Source organism: Phalangium opilio, unplaced genomic scaffold (assembly GCF_054372755.1).
Source record: "Phalangium opilio isolate 3A_F unplaced genomic scaffold, DU_Popi_V2 ptg000048l_1, whole genome shotgun sequence".
NCBI classification, from domain to species: domain Eukaryota; kingdom Metazoa; phylum Arthropoda; class Arachnida; order Opiliones; family Phalangiidae; genus Phalangium; species Phalangium opilio.
The window spans coordinates 6,700,681-6,716,407 of NW_028324170.1; the positions used below are offsets into that span (position 1 = coordinate 6,700,681).

The 15,727-nt window shown below is 35.9% G+C and overlaps 1 long non-coding RNA gene across 2 annotated transcripts; it reads left to right on the forward strand.

Annotated features, from left to right (window-relative positions):
• Nucleotides 1-2,228: 2,228 nt before the first annotated feature.
• Nucleotides 2,229-5,311, forward strand: LOC149674039 (uncharacterized). Of its 2 annotated transcripts, XR_016367049.1 has the most exons (4): nucleotides 2,229-2,981; nucleotides 3,073-3,213; nucleotides 3,320-3,378; nucleotides 4,977-5,311. It is a non-coding gene; the product is annotated as an uncharacterized LOC149674039 (long non-coding RNA). The 2 variants fall into 2 exon arrangements; XR_016367048.1 differs by having other exon boundaries at nucleotides 2,229-3,213.
• Nucleotides 5,312-15,727: the final 10,416 nt, after the last annotated feature.

Sequence of the window (15,727 nt, forward strand, 5' to 3'; positions counted from 1 at the left end):
GTGGCATGTTCTGTCTCCAGAAATTGTTCCATATTTTATATTCTGAAGTATAACGATGCATCTAAAAGCTTCATGCGTGACCCTAAGCCTAAATTCTAAGATACCTTTAAGCTAAAGGCGAACCAAGAATTCCCATAGTTTTAAATTACCCGGAAAAATAAAGCGTTCCTTTTAAATCCCGAATCACGTAACGTTTACGTATTTTGAAATCTCTTTCCTCTCTTGGAGCAAAGAGAATATACCACGAGGAATGTACGATTAAATAAATATGATTGGGTAAATAATTTAAAAGGCAAGAGCTAAATACGTAAGTGTACTTAAGCAGACGTACGTCACGAGTCAGGTAATCCTGTGACTCACCGGAACTAGAACCCTAAAATTTAGGGTTACAAAATAATTCTTCACCTTCTACACCTCTTTGGTATATTCTCTATGTACGGAGCAACCGAAAACTTTTAAGTTTCTCTCTATCTCTTTCTACAAGTACATAAAGTAATTGCAAATTTTCCAGTCTAGCGACCATCTCGATTATCTCGAGCAGGGCAGGCCCCGAATTGTACTTCTTGAAAGTAAATAGCTCGAAAACTTGGTTTCATTCGCAAGAAGACCAAACGTTCGGTATCCCCCCGACCAAGTTCATCAAAATGAAATGGGCTAGTTCGTTAAGGTTCCATTTATGAAGTTTAAAAGTAGATTTTTAATCTTGGAAAAGATTTGAGTTCCAGTAAACAAAAGTACGTGGATGTAGTAAATTGTTTTAACTCGATTTTACATATTTCTACGGATTGATAAGAGTCCATTATGCAAGTACGTTTTTATCGCAATATTCTTATTACGAAGAAATCTCGAAAACTCCGATAAAATCTTTAAGGAGGTGAAATCAAAAAATCAAAGAAAAATTCGCATATTTTTTAGAAAGTTTGAAAATATCAAGAAATCTTTCGTGAAATCCCGTACGTTTTATATTTTAAGAGAAAACGCAATTAGGCCTACAACTTTTACAATTGGGTTTGGATTTTAATAATCGTTCAAAACGATTTCAAAGCGTCTAGCGCAAATGTGACTTTAAACTTACACTTTCATAAACTTGCAACGTTACTCCCTAATATATATTACGCATACTGGGTGGAAAACAGTCCCATTTCCCCCTCTTAATTGATGCAAGTTCGCCAGACAATCAGTTTCAGTCCTTAATATAATCATTAGCGGAGCATACTTTCTAGGACTAATTGCTATTTTGATAATGGCATTTCTATGGAGTAAGTTATTTACAATGAAATTCCCACAATGCTTTTCTAATTTGAATAAGTTCCTAGTAAACATTGATACATCTCGAGATGTTTCGAGAATTTAACCAGTATTTGTAAACACGTCAAGACGCTTACATACATTATTGGAATTTATTTGAGAATTCAGGTATCTTGTAAACTATGATAAACATGTTTTGTAAACAATACCATACAAACGCAATTTCGTAAAACACTGAAAATATTTATGCTGGAAGTTTCTGATAAGTCTACCATAAAATAAGGGAAACTGTCGAGTTATGATTTGAGTGTTTTAGGGATGACCCCTTAATTTAATTACATTGCCTTTCAGTTTCTTGATTAAATTTAAGGGGTCATAATCATAACTCGAAAACAGTGGCCAGAACGGCAAAATTTCATAGTACATTTTCGACTCATAATCGTTCATAGAACATCCCCTTAGCTTATGGCAGACTTATCAGAAACACCCTGCATATAAATAGATACTGCATGACTGTGGCGTTTAGAAGCTGCATGCACTTGCAATTGTTTGGCATTAAATTTGAAAGAAGATAAGGGACAAAGCGACGCGAATTCCTGGTATAATATACCCTTTTATCTTTACTAAAAGCTCCTTAAAAGTTTGTTTACGTAAATTAGAAATATCCATTTGCGTATGTATATAGGCTACGCGATTCTCTTGTTATAATATACTCTGAATTCCCTCTTCGTTCCGGTCAAGCTCCGACGTGTTAAAGTGGATTTCCCACTTTCCTTGCCCTTTCTTGGAAAGCTCTAACTTTGATCTAATTAATAGTTCTACGGACCGATCGTTCCGGTTAAAGCGCACCTAAACGCACTCATCCTCCGAGGAACTTCTCTCTCTTAAAAGATTAGATTAAGATAAAAATGAAGAAAGAGACCCCCATGGTTAAGTTAAGTCGTTTGTCATTAGGATTACGACCTCGTTCGAACGTTTAGTTCGTGATGGAAGATTTTGACCACCAGAATCGTTTCAGGGTTTAACCTTAATAAAAGTAGACTAAACCTTAAGTTATCAGGTAGTTTTGCAGTGATCTGCACTATAGTGTTGATGTTGGTTCAATAGAGAGACCCTGTACATTCGGATGGAACTTATAAGACGAACATTATTATTACGTGTGCAGTTTCATATATAATACTCGTGATGTCAAAAGGCTGGTTTTCACTGATCAAAATTTCAAGGAACTAACATGATTCATTGCAATTTGATTACTTTTGATGTTAATACACTTCTAGAACGAATAACGGTTCAAGTAATGTTCTAAGACGCTATTGGCAGTGGGTACTGAGTTATACGGACAATGTTCATTGGGATTTTAAGCCTTTTAGATTCTAACTACGATCACGTTCTGCCAATATCAGATTTTTTTTAGGAATGAGATCTTTTAGGATCGTGGATTAATTTATAATAGTTAGTAAATATCAGAAGTACATTAAATTTGAAGTAGAGCTGTTTCTGTGCTAATATTTAACCTCGTCCATTGTTATTTTCCCTGTGCGGTGCACCAATTGAGGATTAACACTAAGTGCTACGAGTTTTACCAGATTTGACCTCTTGGCACAGGTGAGGTTTGATTTGATACGGTGCTTTGGAGATGACCTTTGTGAAGGTGATTACACAGGGAACTAATGCGATGGCATAATATTATAATGAAGGCATCTCGCTTAATTCTAATTTTACACTCAGTTTAGGTCTGCAATTTAGTATAACTATTTATTTCGTTGCCAGTCGTGCGATTTTCAGACCAAATTAAATATTGATAAGCCTAATTTTTTGTTATAGATGCGGAGAATTCGAGAGAAACTTCTTAATTTTTTGTTGTTTCCCCTTAAGACACGATAATGCAGTTTCAGTAGCTCGCTAATAACGAGATAAAGAATGAAAAGAAAAAACTAGAAAAGCTCCTTGAGGAACTTCTTAAAGGTATGAAGGCTTAGAAAAATTGCATTATACCTCGTAAAAGAGAGCCCATTGTTTTCGCGCGAAGTGCTTCGTCTTTTTATTTATTATTTATATCTAATTCTTTTAGGCCTTGGTTGCCTTGGACTACCATCATAAAGATTTAGCCTACGGTCAGTTAGACTCAAGGTAAATAGAAAGATGCATGTGAAAATATTCCATTGCAAAATTAAAGGGAGCATAAAATAGTCCATATAAAGTCTGAAAGGTCTGGCATAAATTAAGGGGCATGTTCTTTGGGCGATATTGAGTCGAAAATCTTTCATGACATTTTGTGGTCCAGGCCACTGTTTTCGAGTCATGATTTGAATATTTTACGGATGACCCCTTAATTAAATTAGAAATCATTTCTTTATTAAATTTAATGGGTCATCCCTAAAACACTCCGTCCAATCTTAACTCGAAAACCGTGACCCGAACTGCAAAGTATCATGGAGCATTTTCGACTCAAAATCGCCCTAGGAATATCCCCCTTAATTTACGCTAGATTTATCAGAAACACCCTGTATATGGGTTATTGAAGAATGATTATCGTTATGTAGGGGTTAATTTATGAAATGCTAAGTCAGTATTTTCCCCATAACGTATAAATCTAAAAACATATGCGGATATGAAACGCCTTACAAAGCAGTGATAGGCGAAAGATGCATGCGCCTTCATTATGGACTTGTCCATTTTGTTCTTTAATAGAAATATGAGTGATGGCTATCTATCTAGTCGTAGCACTGGCGTTAGTCTTAGGCGGATATTAACGAAGTCGCGGGAAGTCAACTGCCAATAGACTAATTTCAAAAGCTAAAAGAATCTCGGTTGGTTTAGCCCGCGTTATCTTCTGAGTTAACGTTTTTATTAAACGTCTCATTTACGACTTGGACAAAACAAGAACAGGGTTAATGGTGCGAAGTTTTTTCTTCTTCCTTTTTGAAATTTTATCGAGCTTTATGTTTAGAGCTAAAAGGGGCGAGTCCTGGCTGGAATTGAAATAGGGGTAGGCTCGAATTACAGGCGTGTTTACGAAACTCTTCAACTGTAATTTAGAATATCACCTATCGATAGTGAAACTAATCGTACTAATGTATAACTTCACTTAAAGTAATTACAAATTTAGGTCTAAAATTGATACACTTAAGGTATATTATTTCATCCATAAGCCTATTTTTTCAATTAAAACAAAACGTGATCTTTTGACCTTTTTGGACACCCTTGGGTTTAAGGAGTGCCTGTCGAATGTGTTTCAGGGTTTTTGCAATGTTTGCATTCATTTTAGTAGAAGGCTCGGTAACAGTTAAGCCTTTTTTTCCAAAACTTCTCGAATTTAAATAGAGCTTCCATTGTTGGTTTTAATTTTAACTAGTTTTTAAGGCTTAGCAACCGATTGGTTTCCCTTTCTCAGTTCCAGTATTGAACCTTAAAAGGCGGAAAAAATGGCCAAACAATAATTTTAAAGCGATAATTCAAAGCATATCAAATAGTTTAATTTTGTATGATATTTCAATGTCACCAATTCTTGACATTCTTTATAATCCAAATAGTTAGCTTTTTAGTTGAAACTAAATTACAATTTAAATCTTGCGAGACAAGACGATAATTCGTCACTAATTGTCTGATATTCCATAAATAAATTATATAAAACAAATACAGTCGTTAGACCTGACTTAGCATCTGAAATTGGAGAAAAAATATATTTGGGAAGTTTTATCAATGGTTATTGTTGTATTTCGTTATAGGTCAAGGCGGGATTATACGAATATACCCCTGTACTGAAACCTCCACGCTTTGCACATTTAGTAGCAGCACGGTACATAAAAGGGCCGACGACATCGTTACGGACAATAAACAAACAACGGGCGGTCCATTCCCATCCCGTGAAAAATGATGATGATATCGAAAAGATGAAATCTCTGTTCCCATAACCGGACGCAGCCCCGCCTACGCTCGAATTCCTACATTTCTGATGGAATAACCTTCCTATAAAGGCTTTGTGATCGTTTATGATCCATCGCGGACACATAACTTTGTTCTCGGAATATGCCCATAAGTGTCTGCTTTTAAGTTTTGAAAACTTTTTGACCAAATAATTTTGTGGGTTTTATCAAGACTCGCGGTTTAAAAGTTTATCCCATAATTAGGTTAAAGTTACGGATCGAATTTTAAACTTTTCTAGACAGTTTTATAACAAAGCGGTTAGAATTTTGAACTATATCGCCTTCGTGCACAATTTTTTATTTTTAGCGGAGAAAATGGCCTACATCCTGCAGTGGTCATCACTAACAGGTGAGGAGTGTCGTAATTCTAAGTATAGACAAAATGGACTGAGATTCATAGAAACACCTTAAGGATGTCATAGTTCAACATTTTTATTTCCTTGTTTTCGGGGCCTGTGTTTGGGAGCCCATATCTTCCTATAACCAGAAGGGGATAATAGAAGATGGATGACACACTAGTACATTAGTTATGTAACAAGATTCTTCCCAAGCTCACCCTTTTTGTTTGCTCTCCTGCATCTCATCAAATTTCAGAGGGTCAATTCTATAACTGTTTGGCACTAAACCCTCTGCAATCAACCCCTGCACAAACGAACCTTGATTGTTTTGTCGTAGGACAAAAATTCACAAACGACCCTTGTCAATAGTTAAGAGCTAATAAAGTAATACCATAAGTTTATAACTTATAAGTTATAAACTTATGGTAATAATGAGGGAACTATTTATCGCGTATGTGATTCAGTTTAGTCACCTTGCTCCAAATATTTAGGGATGTTGGGAAGAATCATGTTACAATTACCCTGCTGCTTTGTGGTATACTTCTCTCGAAGGGAAGTATTATATACTTCTGGTGTAACTAAACCCCATGCCGTTCTTTTACAACTTCCACTCAAGTTTGACCCTAAAAACGCACCTTTTAATTTATGGCAGACTTATCAGAAACACCCTGAATACGACGGTATTATTTTTCACAGTAGTTGAACAAATGAACTTTGAAGAAAAAAAAAATCATTCTGTGTATGACCCCATAAACGCGTTCAGATAGCCTAAACTGGACAAGGTCCTGACTTTAACACTCGTAATAATGACCATCAGTTGGGGATAGTTCATTTTCAGATAGCGGAAACACCACTTATTTTCTGTTTTCCCGTCGACATAACTAGAATTTTTTGCCTGAGCCCTAGAAAAAGAAGCCGAGATAAAATTTTTCGCAGCCAAGACGATTATGTTTTATCATAAATCACAAAACTGGAAGAAAATGGTGGGGGGGGGGACGAAGAGAGAGATTTCAGCGGCTAATCGTCCGTGCAACTCAAGAGGTCACGACTCGCTTTCAGATATTAGAACCACTGGCTATTTTTCAAGCGTTACAGGGGGGATGAGGGGACGGAACAAATACTACATTCAGAGTGGACCTTTGGTTAGCCTTGGTCAAAGTCACGCTCGCCGAATTTGTGATTAATTTGCCATCTTAAAATGGTAACCATGGAAACCGAAAAATGTATATAGCTTTTAGTTCTTTCTTTCTTTCACGAGATTGCGTTTAAAGGTTTTAACTTCTTTGTGGTTAAGAAAGGAAAAATTAAAATAAACACTCTTGGCCTAATGGATATCTTACAGTTTTTAGTTTTTAAATGTTGGCATGGAAGACTAATATGTTCAAAAATATGGGCATTTTAGCGAATTGAATTGAACTGCTCTGAGATCGCTCAAGGGTTTTTCACACGCGGTATTCCGCGATAAGTACAAAATACCACACCACCTAGAAAGAAACTGGCCGTGTAGGAAAAACCTAACTTTTACAACATAGACTTTCAAAATCCTTCACAAACAGCTAAGTTATTTAGTTGCCACAAAATTTTCAGGTTGAAATTCCCTAAATTTTCCAAGTTAAAGGTTTTCTCTGAATTTTTAGGCCAAAAGTTGCCAATTGTAACGGTATATCTTGGATTATTAGGCTTATAATTTAATTTATTCAATTTTAAATTCAGCGTTAGCGGAACAGTTTGAACAGTAAAAATGGGAAATATTCTGTCGTTAAATTGAAATGGTAAACTAAAGTGTGAAAAAATCGTTAATTTACACCAGTTTTTTCTTAAATTACCCGTAACTAACTGACTCACATCTTACGTCGGTTACCTATTACGTTAGGAACAAACGTACGAGAACAACCATGATGAAAACGAAACGAAAAACAGCTGAAACTTACCCTTGCCTTTCTTTTTCTTATTACCAAACATGTAGCTTTGTTTTAGTTTCGGAGAAAGTTGGCGGTAGAATTTAAGAAAAGTTTATAACCGTCCCTTACTAAGCCTAAACAACGAAAAGTTAGGGTTAATAAACCCAGTAACCCGGAATAGGAAAAGATGAAAAACTTTTGTAAACACGTTTATTTTAACCGGCTCTTTCTAGGATTCTCGACAAGTGTGGTTATAGTATTTTGGCTCGCGCTATCTTCTTCTAACGGTGGTGCATCTTAGGTCTCCGCTTTCAACGCCCGCGATTTATTATCTTAACACCCCTTTAAGCTCATTTTTTCTTCTAAATACTTTTGGCAACTTTAAGAGGTTTTGTGTGGAAACGCGCGCGAAAACCGTAGCGATTTGCGCAAAATTTGACTTCTACATCCGCGAGGATGGAAAGATCTTACGGTTCTCCGGGATCATCCTCTTCCAGGTTTTCCTCTCGCGCGCCTTTTCACTCCCTTTCCTACCTTCCCGCGCTTTCCTGGGGTTATTTTGGCGGGAACTCGGGCAGCGCAAGCGCGTGGCTTTTATCATTTCCACGGGCTTTATTGGATTTTTTCATCTTATAGGGTCTAATACAAGGAAGTGATGGGCTTTCTGTTAAGATAGTTTTAACCGTCTTTTTACGATCTGAAAGTTTGGGTTGTAAAAATCTTTTCACAACTCAAGAGAGTTTGACGAGTTTTATACAAGCCCCGCACGCGTATTGCTTGTTGTTGTTGTTTAGTCTGTAGCGAATGGGTTAAAGTGCAAAGCACTCGAGTATATAATTTTAGTTGGGTGTTCCCCTAATCCTTTGCGACAAATGATGCCACCAAACCTTACACGTATAAATAGAACAAGCACACTTAATTTAACACTTACAGTTTACGGTGATGATCTATTGATGACGTCATCTTGATTTTGCGTGTATGAACGCGAAAATTTTCAAGCCCTAACCATAACACGATAAAGTTCAAAGTTCACAATCGTTTTGAAGATACAAAGAACGCGGAAACGTACGCGATTTGTGACGTCACTAACTTTTAGTACACTTTGATAAAATCACAAATAATCTTAAAGAAATGTTTTGTATCGACGTCCAATCCGATATTGAAAAATTTCGCCTGCAAATAAAACAAAACATTATATTTATATTAAATTGTTTAAATTTTAATAGTAAGTACACCAATTATTTGAAAATATTAAGGCAAAAATTTTCAGACATGCTTAACATTATTTTGTAATTACCAGGCAGTCTTTATATAACCTTTAATTCTATTTAATTTGAGTCTTTAAACCCTTAATGACGAATCTAACTTATTTTGAACATAAATCATATTTGACAAATTATAGAATTTTATACGAAACATATAAGGCCTTTTGCTTCCAGATCTGAACACAACCTTTCACCTATTTTTTCAACTAAAACTTTCCTACGATACCTATCCCATCTACAGCCCCGTTTATGAAGCAAATATTGGACCAAATACGGTATTAGGAAATACAATATTGAGTGACAATACAAAATTAAAATACTCCAAATTAACATCAGCCTAAAGCTTCATTAATTTCGAAAATGTTAAAAATAATCTAGTTAAATAAATTGCACACCCGATGGCTGAATATACAAACCAAAGACATTTGTATTGATTGATTTTCTATGAAAAAATATTGTTAACTTAAATTCCGTGTCCATTTAATATCGTGATGATGTGGGTAATCTTGAAATATTTACCCTTGGCCTACATTAAAATTTAGAGATTTTTCTATTGGAAACTCGAAAGCTTCCTTCGATACGCCAGTTGTCGTTGGCTGCCGATAACCTTCGGGCAAAAGTCTTGTCCTTTTAGGCGACATTCAATCAATACATTCGCATCGCGGGAAGATCGAAAAATTCCACCGGTGAATCAGGATCAAAATAGAATCAAAAATTTGTTATAAGAAAATTTATTAATTTCAACCATGGCCGAAAAAAAAACATACGATAAGACTGGAACTGCATTTAGGGATACAATACACCCGTCTATTATTTTTTGGAGTGTCTATTATCATCCCCGGGTGGAAATGGATGTACGCTATAGAGCTATCTCAGACGTCTTAGTGTGACGTCACCGATGCTATTTGCCCATAGAACCAAGGAGGTACCAAACATGATCGGCCACTGCTGAAAGCTAAGCCCGTGACGTGTTTCTTAGGCACTGACATCACAACTAAGAGAGCTCTATTGTCACTCCGCCCCCGGTTGCGTATGCCTGGGTTCTGCCGTGACGTTTTACTTAGGCACTGACGTCTCAACTGAGATAGTTCTATTGTCACCCCGGTTGCGTAGGCCAGGGCCTTAAGCCTGGGTTCTGATACTATTATGATTCTCGGTACTTTGAACTTAACCGTAATTGTTTACTCTATCGACAAACATTCCTTTTGATTCATTTAAAGACCGCCATAACGCCCGCGCCGGTAATACGTCATAGATATAAATCCAATATAGGATGAGATTCAAAATACTCAAATCCCAACAGGAAGGTATAGACAGTACTGTCGTACCAAATTTAACCCTGAAGACATCAGAAATGCAATTGAATTATTATCAAGAGATTTGAACCAACCCACGCGAAGTCCGCCAGCGTCGTTTGTACAGGTGACCCTTTGGCTGTCTTTGTAAAGGACGGGTGAAATCACAAAAGGCCCATCCCAAGCTGCTTTACGCAGAAGACTGAAATTTTCATGGGACCCTACTCTTAAGTGGTAGGCACGGGCCAAGAAATATTTTTTCCAATCAGCGGCCATCTTGAAAAATGGCGGCTAGAAATGTAGAAAAAAACCTTCCTTGGGGAATAACATCCATGATCCATGTGTCTCAGATCTTTGACTTACATAAAGTATGCTTAACTCAATATCTTCATGTGACCGAAATGAAACAAGGACTTTTTAAATGCCTTATTTCAACTAGGCCTGCATCCGTTCATACTCCCGCGTAAAAGTCGGTCGACACGTGATCGAGAATTCACGCGAACCTCTTTCAAAAGCAAAGGTTTAAACGGTTTGTTCAATGAAAATACGAGGGGCCATTCACTCGCCGTATCCAATAGTGTAACAATTTCCATGTCTACGGGGACAATCAATGTTTGGAAGCCCAAATGTCCGTGACTAAATTTTGTTGACCACCCCATGTTCTGCTGATACTTTCCACGCAGTTTGACCCTAAGAACACGCAGTTTAAATTTATTTCAGACTTATCAAATTATTATTAGCAAATTCGAACGTGTTAAGGGGAGTGTTCGAGATGGCGCTATATAGTTCTAAAAACATCCGCTTTAGTAAAAGGGTCTGAGCCTCCGAGAGTGGTTAGCCTCTCGGATGAGACGATACGTAACCAATCCGGAACTAATTTCAATCAATGAAAGGCGATATTGATCCCACTTTTTTCCTTCCATAATATCCCCACAGGTTTCAGTAAATCTGTCTTAAGCCTCGGGGGGGGGGGGAAGAATTGCCAGAAATAGCTCGGCAGCGAAATAAATTCGTACTTTCCTCAGTCTTTTTGACTCTTTTCACTGGCGTTGAGGTAATAAGAAGGGATTTGAGTTGCTGGTAATAACGCCATTGGAAGCACCTCTTTCTTCCCGCTTTAAACTGCATTGCCTGTAGCCATGCATTGGACGGAATAGGGTTGTCATTGGAAATAGGTTGTTACCATCAGAAATTCCTCTCCAAATTCTAAGCTAATTATCTTGATATTTCTATGATTAACTTATTAAATGGGGGGTCCTCCCTGAATTCTCTAATTGAATCGCAACTATGAACGTTTTTCGCCAAAATTAAATAGACCATCATATGCCTACACTCTTTAAACAGTACAAATTGATTTTAGAGAGTGCGTAAAATTTCGCGATTCAGTAGTTTCTCTAGTAAATATTTTTTCCCAGGGGGGATGATTCTCGCATCGAAAGATATTAAAAATGTTTTGAAAGAACTCTTTTAATGTTTGGGTTGGAGTATTTTGCACCGTTAAGCCTTTGCTATTCAAATTTTTAATGGATGGAATATTGAAAGTTTTAACTAGCTACGCTACCCGGGTGTTGTAAGGGGGAAGAAACCGGAGTTTCCTGTCTATGTTGACACTAAACACTCTTTGAAATATCTGCATGATGTTGTTGTTTTTAGAAACAAATTTTTACAACTTTCAAATTCAATAAAACGATGCTTATTAAGGGTCTAGAACAGGGTCACCTTTACGGGCTAGATGGATAGGGGTTCGCGGACCGAAATTTGAGTATCTCAAGCAAACCGCTTCTAAAACCTTCCTCTATACCGTCTCTGAAGACTGGTCAAATGAATTGTATTGTATAGTGCTGCGCCTGTTTTCACTCAGTTTTGCCATTAGATTGAACTTTAGGCAGTCCGAAACTGCCTGGACTAGTGAAACCCTTGTTTACACATCAAATATTACAGTAGAAACGTCATTAGAAAGTTCGGGATATGTTTAATTTTAGATGGGATTGGATATTTAAATTTGGTGATATTCAATTAGAGTAGGCCTCGTTTGGAAGCACCCGTGTTTAACTGTTTATCTATCAGGCGTTTAGAATTGCTAAGGTTACGATCCGATGCGTAACCAACACTGTGTCGCGAGATTTGAGAACAGCGTCGTGAAATTATCAGTGTCATCCAAAAACGGTAATAATTGTTGCATTGGTACTACCATTACCGTAGCACTTCTAAGCACACCCTGTGGTATTATTATCTGGTTATAATTAATATTAGAAGTTCCAGAGGGGAACATATTTTGTTCTATAATGTTCAAAATTTTCAAACGAATATGTCACAAAACTATACACCCTTAACTGTTAACGTGGATTATAAGCTCTATCCCCATTTATCTTCATTACATTTAATTTCTTGGACAATTTTATAACTCTTCATAGCACCTTCCCCGAGGGGTCGGACGTTTTGGAAAAAGTGTACGGGATTTCGAAATCCAATTTGATTTCTTCGAATTTCGTCTGATTTCATTTGATTTCGTCGGATTTTGTTTGATTTCAGAATTCGATAAAATCCAATAGATTTCATCGAATTTTGAGATTTTTGCCGTGATTCCGTCGGATTTTGCTATTTTTACCGTGATTCCGTCGGATTTTGCTATTTTTACCGTGATTTCGACGGATTTTGCGATATTTCCCTTGATTTCCTCGGAATTTGAGGTTTTTCGCGTGATTTCCTCGGATTTTGTGTTTTTCCCCATAAATTCGTCGGATTTTATGATTTCTTTAGATTTTGGATTTCGTGAATTTTGTAATGGATTTCACGATTTCTTTACTGATTTTTTTCTGATTTCGTAATTTCTATGTTGATTTCGTGATTTCTTTGTTGATTTTGTGATTTTTTTTACTGATTTTATGATTTCTTTACTGATTTTGTAATTTCATTGCTGATTTCGGATTTTTTATTTGATTTCGAAATCAGCATTGATTTCGGATTTCTTAAGTTGGATTTCACGGGTAGCGTACGGGATTTCATGAATGACCGACCCCTCGACCTTCCCAATATATTTTGGTAAATAAATATTATCACATCCGACTTGTGAATTAATATTTGATTTAATCAAGTCTTGTTTATACTGTCGTAGGACGGGGGAAAATAACCATATATTTGAAAAAAATATTATAAATTCGGTTGTCTACGAAAACGTAGAAATTTAATTAAAATTTGCATGTAGGCCTGGACTTTTGAATTTTTTATCCAATTTTTTTACTCTAAACATACAAATGTATCAATGCATCTTGAATTTAAGTAATGTTTAAACAAAATTATTTTAATTCAATTTAATTTAGTATGGATTCGTTTTAGGAATTCCCTTTATACAGAAAACAATATTCAAATTCCACAATATTTCCAATAAGCATTAGGTATAAAAGAATATGGAGAAAAATATATGGAAGCAATATCTTTTATACAAAAATATAATAAAAAATGTATTTTATATTGAAACTCGTATATATTTCTTTGGAGTATTATTGACCCTTTATCCTAGAACGCTGGGCTCGAGTTAGACCCGGAAAGAAATCCTATACCTACGTTATATTACACCTGGAAAATATCGTAAATAAATTGGAACATCATATAATGTTATTAGGTTTTTATCTCGCAAATAGAAAAACAATTTAAAAAGAATTTAGAGTGCTGAAAATCCAATCTCATTTTGTAGATGTCTAGTCTATTCAGGGTAGATCCGTTTTTCTTTACTGATATAAGTGTATTTACGTATTCACGACCTTTGCATATTTCAGAAAATTAACTACTTACGCAAATACACTCTTTGAATTTAGATGAAGCTTGAACTTGAACTTCTATACGAAGAAATACGTTTAAAGCAAACCTTTTAATTTTTAAACACAATTTTTAGGCCTAACCACGAAGAAATTGCTGTTTTTATGTAAAGTGCACTTGCACTAACTGCGACAGTCGCTAAGCCTAATTCGCTTTAAAAATTTAAACCCCTAAATCGATAATAGTTAAGCCTATTTCCATCTAACTAAACCTAATTCTGAAAAGAGTTTGAGGTAGCTAAGCCTTATTCTCAATATAATTTCAAAAACCGTTAAGCCTAAATCTAATTGTATAGGCAGTGAATATAATTTCAAAAGTTAAGCCTAATTCAATTTTACATAATGTTAACCCTAATCTACTCCTACATAACGAGTACTATAAACCTTGCAACATTTTGAAAACAATTTCAGCTGTCACTGTCAAGTGTCAACGGTATAAGAGTTTTTTAGAAGAAAATAAAACTTCTGGTGAAATTATAATTAAATAAAAACAGAGATACGAGTGAGTTTATGTGGATTTGAGCATTTAGGCCTTGTCAAGGAGACTTCAAAAAGCCTCGGTGCCTATTGAACCCTTCATATTTGCCCGTCGTGCTTTTGAAATTTAAAGTGTTTAAGCAGGTACGCCTGTCATAAAAACGTTAATATCCTTCCTGACAACGTCAATTTTGTATACTCATAATCCCTAGGGAACTGATCGTAGATAGTATTCTTGTTTATTTCCCGCCAAAGTTAGCCTTTACCTGAGCACAGCGGGAGCTAATTTCAAAATGAGTTTTCCTGAGTTATATATGAGACAGTTAAATGAATAATTCTTATAAAATAAAGTCTGGAATTTGTGTAAGAGGATTCAGGATTGGAAAGACATCTAGAAGCTGCTTTTGAGGACGAAAAAGGGTTTATTGATTATGGAATTTGAACAAAGTACAATATATTGCCATAAGCCTTAATAATGCGAATTTCCCGGGGAAACCATCACTTAACGGAATCAGATAAAATGCAACAAGGCTAATGGAACTTGGAGGATGGAGGTGAAATGGAGTAGCAATGTTCGAAGGACATGTGCGACAGGTAATGGAAGTACACCAGAGTACCTCGAACACGCCAATAAGTTACAAAAGCTACGTTATAGGTGTGGAGATACCACTCCTTTTCGCCTCTTTCCTTCAAGAATGGAAAGTTTGCTTTTTGCCAAATGCATTATGAAAATGTACAGTCCGTATCAGTTTTAGAGAAATATACATCCGCTTTTTGGATTTTGGGGTTATTCACGACACCTCATATTGGCTTAAATGTAATTTCTAGTTATTTTAGTATATCTTATGCAAAACTGACCTATTTTGAGGTTAAATTCAACAACTTTAATTGGGTATACTTATCCATATACCACTTTATATAATTCAAATTGTTTCTTTGACTTAAAAATAAAACGTGCCTTTTCTCGAATTTCCCTTCAAAATTTTCTTTCTGGAGTTATATTGTTAATGAACTCTTGGGACAAAGATGTGTTTAATTAACAACGTTCTTAATTATTTATTTTACTTCCTTTATATCAACGTATAGCTGGTGAAAATTTGGAGCTCTTAGTACAGCATTTTTATTTCGAAAAACTATGATTCGAGTCGTAAATTTCCGCATAGTTTGAATAGTCGAAACTCGAAAGCTCATTAAAACTACTGTTTTCAATGTTTATTTTGGTAACCGGTTCTTGCCAAAGCTATAATATCAGAAAGTGAAGCACAGTCGTATATGAAAGATTTTCGTAGTGTCCGGTATGATGCTTACGACGCAATTAAAGTCTCTCTTTCTTTAGGGTGTTCGAGTGTTTTTGGTTCTAGGAGATTATCATAGATTTCGTAGTGCAACACCTGATTGTAAATGTTATGGTTTGAAGGGCACTCGCGCAAGCTTTCGTTTGCTCAGATGTACCGCGTCACTT